This window comes from Lynx rufus, unplaced genomic scaffold (assembly GCF_022079265.1).
Source record: "Lynx rufus isolate CCGP_SWC_20201006 ecotype Redwood Valley unplaced genomic scaffold, mLynRuf1.p SCAF_28, whole genome shotgun sequence".
In the NCBI taxonomy this organism is placed as follows: Eukaryota; Metazoa; Chordata; class Mammalia; order Carnivora; family Felidae; genus Lynx; species Lynx rufus.
In genome coordinates, this window is record NW_025814843.1 from 1,715,448 (window position 1) to 1,724,188 (window position 8,741).

Here is an 8,741-nt window from a genome sequence, read left to right on the forward strand (position 1 = left end):
CAGTTGTCTGATACTGTCATAAGAGAGGACTTGGTGCTTCCTTAATCCCTTTATTTTCTCCTTAACTCTGAACCTGGGCTGGGGAGGCCAGCGTTCATTGCCTACCAGGGAGGGCCCCACAGGAGACAGTAGGGCTGAGGGCTGCAGGTGGTTATGCCCTCTGCCTGCTGCCCTCTCTCCTGCTCCAAGGAGGATGGACCGTGTGTCCAGGTGCCCAGGACGCCGTGGGCCTACGGGAACCAGGATCACACCTTGCTGAGTTCTGAAGCCCTTCCTCCTGGGCGTGATCAGACAGGCTGTGTGCCAGTGAAGGAGGGACAACGTGAGCATGGGGAGAGCCTGGCCTTTGTAAAAGGTAGGCAAGTGGTTTTGCTCATTAAACAGTTCTTGGGTTCTTCTGTATTTTGGCCAAGCTCTCCCTGTGGCCGCAACAGTAAGCAAAACGCTTCTGGTGCCTGCTTTCAAGATGTACTACAGAATTGTGGGATACAGATACAGGCATGAGGCTGACGTGTTTAGGTGGACTGGGGTTCAGCCCAGAGGGTTTTTAGTCCCTCCAGATCCCGGTCCTGGCTGCCAGATTCTGGTCAGCTTTAGTCTGGAGTCTCCCTCATGCACTTCCAGTGCCCAAACCAGTCTGGCCAAATTCTTGCAATAGAAACCCGGCAAGTCCCTTAACTATCCATTTAAGAGAGAAGAGAGAATCTAGAGGGAGCAAGTGACCAGCTAGGGCTTAGTCCTACAAATTGGTGAGAGGATATGAAGGGCAGTGAGGTAGAGCCTCCGTATGGTCTGTGACTAGTTGGACCTGCAGGGGTAGCCACTGGGCAGGGTGGGCGGGGGGCCATGGTTGCCCCAGAGAGGAGGCAGTGGAGCTGAGAGGGAGAAGGACTTGCTCAAAGTCCTCCAGACTACGTGGCAAAGGGGGGCATCTTCCACTTTCTGCCCAGGCCCCTGACTCAGGCAAAAAATGGGGGGCTTATGTGGAGGGCTGGGGAGCTGGGACTCTACTGTAACTGTGACAAAACCACACTCGGGCTCTTTCTGGTCCCTGAAGGAAAAAGGCCCTTTGCTGTGCAGGAATGAGGGACAGGAGAGGCTGCAGGAAGGGGCTCTAGCCCTAACAGGTCCTGCTGTATCATTGGCTTCAGTCTCTGCACAGCAGTTCCAAGACACCCTGTCTCTGGACTAAGCTATTTTTCTGAATAGTCCCCAAGCCCTTGGGGGTCCCCCGTACCTGACTCCCTGAATCAGACTGCCTCCAGCCCAATCTTGCCCATGGTAGGTGCTCTAACAGCATCTGGCACCAGCCCTGCCTTCCTGAGGAGCCCATTCCATTCCCCTAACCCTACTGAACTGGGGGGAAATTGAGGCCCAAAGTCTCCTTCATTCATTCAGAACATTTGAGTGTCCTACTATGTGCAAGGTTCTGTGTTGGGTGCTGAGGATACAAGACAGATCTGGTATCTCTCTCTCTCTCTCACACACACACAGGGCTATTCTAAATTGTGCTGGCCTAAAAGAGGTATAGCATAGGAAATACAAATAATAAGATATACAGTACACTATAAGTTCTGCACAGCCAAGTGTTCTTCACAGAATGCTTTTGTTGATCTTTTTGAATTCTTGTATTTGTAGCCTACTTGTGGTTGTAATTCAACCATGATATATGGCGAATGGAGTTGTAGCCCATCTGCTGATACTAGTTTCCCAGGGCTCCTGTAACGAATTACCACAGACTTGGTGGCTAAAACATCAGAAATTTATTTTCTCACAGTTTGAATGTCTGAAAGCCAAAATCCCTGTCACTGGGCTGAGATCACGATTCAAACCATGCTCCTTCTGGTAGAGACTCTAGTCCTTGCGTCTAACAGTTAGTTTCTGGTGGCTGTCGACATTGCCGGATTGTGGCCACAGGACTCCTGCCTCTGCCTCCGTGGTCACGTGGCTGCCCCTTCCGTGTGTACCAAATCCTCCTCTGCCTATCCCTCATTAGGACACTAATGACTGGATTTGGGGCCCACCTGGATAATCAAAAATAACCTGTCCACGTAACAATCTTTAGTCACATCTGTGAAGTACAAAAATTTGCAAGTTCCAAGGATTAGGACCTGAAATCTTTGGGGGTCACTGTTCAGCCTACTATACCACTCTCTTCCCAGTAAGTTTGTCATTAAATTTGATAACGTGGCCTACTGGTTCCTCATCCTTGAACAAATTACATTAATTGGAGTGAAATTTCTCAGCCTCAGCACTATTAAAATTTAATCCCCATCATCAATATTTTCTCCATTGATTTCTTAAATCCAGACCTGTGCTCTCCAATACAGCAGCCACTGGACAATTTGTTGAACACTTGAAATGTGGCTGGTTTGAACTGAGATGTACTTTAAGTGTCAAATACACACCAGAATTTGAAGTTAGTATGAAAATAAAGAATGTAAAATAAATCCTGAGTTACTTTATATTAATTACACGTTGAAATGACAATATTTTGGACATACTGGGTTAAATAAAATACACTTTAATTTCACTTGTTTCCTGTTACTGTTTTAAATCTGGCTACTCATAGATGTGAAATTACGTATGTGGTTTGCATTCTCTCCCTATTGGATGGCACTGGTCTAGAAAGTCCCCAAATCCAGCCTGATCTGTGGTGTTTGCCAGTTTCCGTGGTGTAAACACTCCTCTAGTGGCTGATTGAAAGCTGTCAACATAAAGTCATTGAACGTGGAGTTGTGAAGAGGTGGACAGAAGAAGCACACTATTTATTGCACAGTATCTCCCCCAGACAGAGACAACAGATGCAAGGAAAAGAAAGTGTAGAGAGATGAGCAGAATGTTGTAAAATAGAAAGTGCTTAGTTCTGGATATTACCTTTGTTTTTAACATGATTTTATATAATTCTCAATAATGACCTTAACAACTGAATCACAAAAATTCCAAAAATTTTATTTTACTTAAAACTGGCTCCTGTGAGTGGCTTCCCAAGGGAGGGTTTTGAGCAGAGGACGTGATCAGACTTAGGATCCCTCAGGCTGCTGTTGTTGAGGACAAGTCGAAATCATTAAGAGATTGGCATTGGCATTAGCAAGAGATTAAGGGGCTCCAAACTGAAGAGCTGTGGCCTACTGGCAGGGTTGAAGCCACTGGGTGGTGTGAGGGGTCCTCCAGCTACGTGTCTGGGTGCTCACCGGTGCAGTTCTCCCTGTGCCCACAATGTGGCAGCAGAGTCTAGGTGACAGTGCTTCAGAGTGGAGCAGGGGACAGCTGTCCCTTGGCTTGGATGGGGAGCTAAGGCCCCAGAGGCAAGAACTTAGGTTCCTCAGTGCTTCTGCCCTGTTTGGCAGGGTTAATTGGTGTGTGGAGGAGGAGAGACCCAACCCACCAGGGTATGTTCCCATGAACCTTTGCACGTGCCAATGCCCTCTGCTTTGGGCAACTTCCACTGGAGGCTACCTTCTCTGGCCCCCTATCCAGTTTCCTCAGGGCTGCCTCTGGGCTCCCCAGACCCCTGGCTTCCTTCAGCACAGTCCATAGTGTGCTGTGTGGTCCCAGCACTTCCACTCCAGGCTGGGACACTAGGACCCAAATCCTCACTCTTCCTGGACTCTCATTGTGAGTGCAGCCCTTTACAAGCTGTCCCAATTTATTCTCACCACAACATTTAATACCTTACTTGGGGCCTGGGCCCAAATCCAACTCTGCTACGTACTAGCTATGTGACTTTGGGAAGATTACTTAACCTCTCTGATCTTGGTTTCTTCCTTTGTACAATGGACATAGGACTAAATGAACGACTACAGGGCCTGGCACAGACTAAATGCTCAGTGTTAATAAATGGTAGCAATTAATATTTTCCCCCATTCTGCAGATGAGTAAACCGAGGCCTAGAAAAATGAAGTAGCAGAGGCAGGATTAGAATTTGGGGCCACAGACAGGAATGAAGCACAGATAGGCCTGTGACAGTGTCAACCTGGAGCATCAAACCTGACAGTCCCTGCAGGGGACGGGTGCACCTGAATCACCAGGTCCTATGGCCCAGTAGGAGCTAGAAAAAAAAGCACAACTCAGGATCTAGGCTCAGGGGGAGTGTCAGGAGCATCAGGGCTGAGTCCTGTATCCAGAGAAGGACCACTGGCTGGAGGTCTAGAGACCAGTCACTTCTCTTTGAGCCCGCATCTTCCCTTGTAAAATGAGGATAGGCTGGGTCTGCTCCACCATTCTTCCTATCTGGCCTTTCTTTCACTGAGGCCCAGCACACTGTTCACCTTCTGGGGACTGAGGGCCCCCACATCCACCGGCCTCTTGCCTATCTAAACCCTAAGAACACCCTGAGAGCCAGCTTCATTCACCATGAAGGATGAGGTGCTCACTCCTCTCCTACCCCTGGGCCCAGACTCCCCAGTGACCTCCCAGTCGACTCCCCACCCGCTTTTCTCCCTCATTTCCTTCCACCCCAGGCCCTGCCCACCCCCAGCCCACACTCCACTCCAGGAATCCTAGGGCTGCCTGGCCCCCGGGGGAAGCAGCCAAGAAGAAGCTGCGTGTGTGGTTTGGGCAGCAGAGGAGGGTCGTGGCCTCGGCCGGGATCTGGGCCAGCTCCTGGAAGGCAGGGCCTGCCTCCCTCAGTCAGGTTTTCCTCCCACCCCCTCGCTGCCCCTACTCTGCCTCCCTTTGGGGCTTTCCCATGTCACCCTTCCCTCCTTCCCTTCTTAGGTGGCCTTGGGCAAGTCACTTCTCTACCCTTAGCTTCCATTTACTGTCTGTAAAGTGGGATCTTCCTTTGTACCTCCCTCCAGCGTGGCTGCAAAGATACAAGCAGATAAAGCACAGATATGGCATTTATTGGGGCGTCTGCCTCTGAGGAAGTCCTTGATGCACGCCAGCCTGGCTCGGGGATACCCCTGTTACCCACCCGCTTCTCCACATGCCGTCCACCGCCATTTCCTATGAACTTGACTCCTAAACAATGTGGATGATGATTATTTGTGTTTTATATTAAAAAACATTTTTTTAATGTTTATTTTTGAGAGAGAGAGAGAGCACAAGCAGGGGAGAGGCAAAGAGAGAAGGAGGCTCTAAGTTGAGCTATCAGCACAGAACCTGATGAGGGGCTTGAACTCACAACTGCGAGATCATGACCTGAGCCAAAGTCAGACACTCAACCGACTGAGCCACCCAGGTGCCCCATTGTGTTTTATATTTTTAATAAAATATTTCAAACACACTGAAAAATACTTAAGCTAACAGAGAAGCCACAAGAGCACCTACCACACATATTAACATTTTGTCTTAATGGCTTCAGATCTTTTTAAATATGTATGTTTTAATGTGTTAAATACCTACTGTGTGCCAGGCACTGTTATGGGTACTGGGGACACAGCAATGAACAATGGCATTAAAAACCACCAAGACCGTATTAGGGAGCTCATTCTCAAGCTGGGGAGACAATATCCACATAAAGAAGTCAAATAGGTAGTGAGTGGGAAGAGGTCATCAGAAGAATCAGACAGAGAAGGGCATCAGGAGTAAGGGAAATAGGCTTCTTTGAGCAAATATCATTTAAGTTAAAAGTAACTTACTTCTGGCTTGTTTGTGAGGGGTTTGGCTAAGTGAAAACCTGGGGGCAAAGTGTTCCAGGCAAGGAATCAGTAACTGCAAAGGTCCTGAGGCAGAAGCACATCCAGCACATTTGAAGAACAGTGAGGCAGCCAGCGGGTCCTAGGGAGAGTCCTAAAAACAGGTGGCTCACTAGGTATAGAACCTGCCCCATGCTTGACTCCTACTTTGAATCATCTCATTTAGTCCACAGTCTATTTTACAGAGGAGGAAACTGAGGCCCAAGGTGGACAAGTGTCTTACCTGGGGTCATCCAGTTAGCAAGATGTCTTGGGGTTTGAAGCCAGACCGAAGTCTCATTTTAGAGCTGGGCCAGGGCCCTGGAGTGCCCTAGGAGGAGGCGGGAGAAGGGAGAGGCCACCCCACCCAGGAAATGCCTAGAAGGGAGCAATCCATCCCTGGCCTGAGGTTGACCCGAAGCTGGGAGATCCAAAGGAGGAAACTGCTTTCCCTTCAGTGCTCCCAGGAAGGTATGGGGGTGCCTGAGATCATTGAAGATCCTGTGCTCAAGCCCTTGCCTGGGCTCCCCTGGGCCTGTTTCCTGCATCAAGTGATGAGCCTAGTGGCCTGGCCCTATTGCCTTGGGCTATTGTAGTAATCACAGGCCTGTTCCCAACCAGGCTCTTGGGGGAGGGGAGAGACAGAGTCATTAGTGCCCCAGACCCTCCCAGCCTGGGATGGTACCTTCTCCGGTGCCATTCATGGGCTGGGCAAGTCTGCCCAAGTCTCAGTTTACCCGTTTGTACTTCCGTGTACCCATTTAACCCCCTTCAAACTGATCAGATGAGGCCAAGCTGGGCTTGAGTCACCCGAGAAAGGGCTGTTTTAAAATCCACATTCTGGGGGCTCACTCCAGGGGCATTCACATCTGGGGGACCCAGAATCTGCATTGTTAACAAGCATGGGGGTGAGTTCTGACACCACGAATACCTCCTTGCCATGGGACCCTTCTCTGTCCACCCCCAGGTCTCTCTTCCTGTGAAACTCCTCATGCATTACAGGCAAGCTTGAATTTCCCCCTCCCTCCAGGACACCTCCTTGGGTCAGATGCCACTTCTGGGCTCCCACAGCCCCCGTGTGTCTCCCATCATGGTACAAGGTGGTCACGGTTTCCACTCAGCCCAGTCCCCCACCCCCTGCAATTGTGAGCTGGGGGTGTGGTGGGGAGGCAGGGCTGCTTACTGCCTGATGACTAAGTCCCCTTTCAAAGACAGAAAGATGGAAACTGAGGAGGGCAGGGACTTGCCCAGGGTGATAGAGGGGAAGAGCTCAGATAGCAATTAGCAAGAACTCTCTGAACTGCTAACACTCAACATGGCTCTTCCTGTCTGCCTGGAGCTTTCTAAGGGCTTTACAAGTCCTAATTCAATTCATCTTCACAACAACCCTTTGAGGTAGGTACTAATAGTCTGCACATTTTCACAGGTGAGGAAACAGGCACAGAGAGCTTAAGTAACTGGCTCCAGGCCACACAGCTTGTAAGTGATGATGCCGGGGTTGTAAATTGACAACGCTTCCCTTTGTGAGGCTCTCCTTTTGCAGAGGAGGCAACTGGGGCTCAGGGCTTGTCACTCAGCCAGTGGCAGGGTGGCAGGGACCAGAACCCAGGCCTCTGAGTTGCCTGAGCTGCCTGTGTTGGGGGTGGGATGGGCAGTGGCCGGAGGGATCTGACCCTTCTGTCCAGCCAGCTCTGCCCACAGCTCGGGTCAAAGCTCTCCCCTGGCCTTTGCCCATCTATCTTAGCTTCCTCAACTGTAAAGTGGGGAATACGGCTTCCTCCGCCCTCACCCGTAAGTTGAGAGTATGAAGTCATCTGAAACTAGGAAAGGTTTGGGAATAGTGCCTACCATAGTAGGTGCTCCTAAGATTTGTTGTTCTGATCACCTCGCTGCTCCCCCACCAGCTCCTCTTCCAGATGCAGCCCCAAGGGCGTGGGCGGGCCGGGAGCGGAGCGGTGCGGGGGGGGGGGGGGGGGATGGCCAGGCCCCTGTTGCTTGGCAGCTACCTCAGGGTCAAACGTCAGGCTGCTGGGGTTGGGGCCGGGTCCACCTGCCCCACCGGGGCTTCTGGGAACTCCTCCGTTCTGCCCAGCCCTGAGCCCGGGCAGCCTATGATCCTCAGCCTTGGAAGGAAAGGTTCAGCCTTGAGGCCATCGTCCAGATGAGAAAAGGCGGCCTGGGAGGTGGGTGGGGACAGGCCGATTGTCCCTCAGAGAGTGGAGGCGGGGTGCAGCTTTGTTTATACACTGTTCCCTGTGCAGGGGAGGCCCTTCCCCCATCTGGGAACAGCCCAAATCCAATCTCAGGATCGTCCCAAATGTCACTTCCTGAGGAAGGGCCTCTTACTTACCTGCCCCTGTCCTTACCTGATGGCCCTCCTAAGGATCCGGTGCTGCCACACGTAACCTTGGAGTTTGGATGCTGAAGGATGTGTAGGAGTTCCCCAGGGGCTAGGCGCTGAAGAGGGCATTCCTGACTGACCACCCAGCCAGGGTAAAAGCATGGCGGGGGAGGTGTTCTGGCCCACTGGGGTACAAAGCGGTGTCCCGTGAAACTGTAAATATAACTTGGCAATCACTAGACCATAGCGTAGATGGGGAAACTGAGGCTGAGGGGGTCAGGGAATTGCCCCAGTCAGAACTCTCCTGGCTTTCGGGACGGGTCTGCCTCATTACCCGAGTAAGCACGTCGCTCCTCGTTGGAGGAAGGAAAACGCCTCCTCCAAGTTCGGGAACACTAGCCGGCCCCCTCCAAAGCTCGTCCCCAGCCGCCCACGCAGGAGGCCTGGCTCAAGGACTACAAGTCCCAGCAGGCCCCACACCGCAGCGCATGCTCGGCGAGAGTACCTTCGCGAGCCCTGTCGAACCCGGGGGCCCAGTCTTCCCCCATTGTCTGGCCCGCAGGGGCGGGGCGGGCGGCGTATGGGCACACCTATTGGTCGGGCAGCACATCGGTTGCGCTCTGCGCCCGCCTCCGTGCAGGCCCCGCCCCGCGCGCCCGCGCCCGGGCCGCCTGGCGCCCCGCCCGCGCCTCAGGACCGGCGGGGCCGCGCGGCGCATCCTGCGGGCGGCGGCGGCGGCGGCGGCGGCGGCGGGCGCGGCGCCGGCAGCCGGACGCAAG